A 1,399-nucleotide genomic window follows, 5' to 3' on the forward strand; every position below is an offset into this window, starting at 1 on the left:
ACATGAAACAATTGCAAATACCGCTTCTACACTTCTGTCATGGTTTACGACGTCATTAATTACACGAACAGTATACGAATCGCGCACTGCCAATAAAACACCCCCCCAACCAGCGTCGTTTGCGCGGTCGCATCGAATTACAGTATATCCTTCAGGAAACAACTCGGCGTCATATACACCACTCCTTAAAAAAGTCTCAGTGAGCGCATAGATGTCATATGGTTGACTTATAACCGAAAGTTTAAATGTATCAGTCTTACTACGTAGCCCTCTGACGTTTTGATATAGGATATGGCAGGATTTAGTCCTGCTTCGCTTCGGTGTGTTTCCGAAACCCATTTCTCCACGCCTTTATACAGATATCCTCAGGCCAATTATTCCCGTCTAGAATTTGACTTTCAAATTTTGACATAACGCCTATTTTAAATGAAGCATAATGGCCGCGGGACTTAAGGGTTTCGACCACACACTTTTCGTTAGCACATAGATTTTTCAAGTGTTCAGCTATATCCTTGTCTGATGTCCCTTCCTTCACATAGTACACGTGATAATATCGCCAACGTTCAGCTGCTTCCAAGGAAATTTTACCTTTTTCAGCTACACCGCGAATAACATTATGTTGAATGCGCGGTCGTCGATTCGTAACCTGCGTCCATTCATTGTTTACATCAACATAGTCGCTCTGATCGCGCGGTTGCGCACGCGCAGGTGACGGTACCTGTCCGGCTGCGGTGATTGGAGGAGTGTTTGGCACAGATGTAGTGATTGGCGTGGCCCCACACTCAGAAGAGTCAACTGACGATGCGATGCTTCCTCGACGAGATGCACTGGCCGGTACCTTGAGGCTCTTCATTGCAGCTGTTATAGTTTTTGTTGCCTTAAGTCGCGCTTGCCGGACCGGTCGCTGCAGCACTTTGTTATCGGTACATGCATGCACATCAACACTCGATGACTCAACGGTAATTGACTTGCTTGGGAAACATTTCAACTGTGATATAACTTCTGTTTGCTGATTAATTAACGCGTTTTGGTCACTCAGTTTTGCTTCTAAGTTATCTACTTTATTAGACAAAGTAATCACTGTTTTTTGCAACTCTTTTATCAAATTTTCAAGGCTTTTTTGAGCCATCTTATATTTTTACGAATTTTTTAAACACAGAGACTGTCATAACCGTGCCGCGGGTAGGCACGCACGCTTATGTTATGGCGAGTTACCTATTGTACGCGACAGGTCGAGATGCGAGATGGCAATCGGGGTTTGAGGTGGGGGACGCCACATACACCCGCACGTCACCCGCACCGGGTTAGCGCAGGGGCTGTGCGGGGCGTCTCGCTTACTATAGGTATGGGTCGAACATGGGTCGAACAAAGTAATCTAATAATAAGCTGTACACTATTC

The sequence above is a fragment of the Maniola hyperantus genome, chromosome 10 (genome assembly GCF_902806685.2).
Source record: "Maniola hyperantus chromosome 10, iAphHyp1.2, whole genome shotgun sequence".
Classification (NCBI taxonomy): domain Eukaryota; kingdom Metazoa; phylum Arthropoda; class Insecta; order Lepidoptera; family Nymphalidae; genus Maniola; species Maniola hyperantus.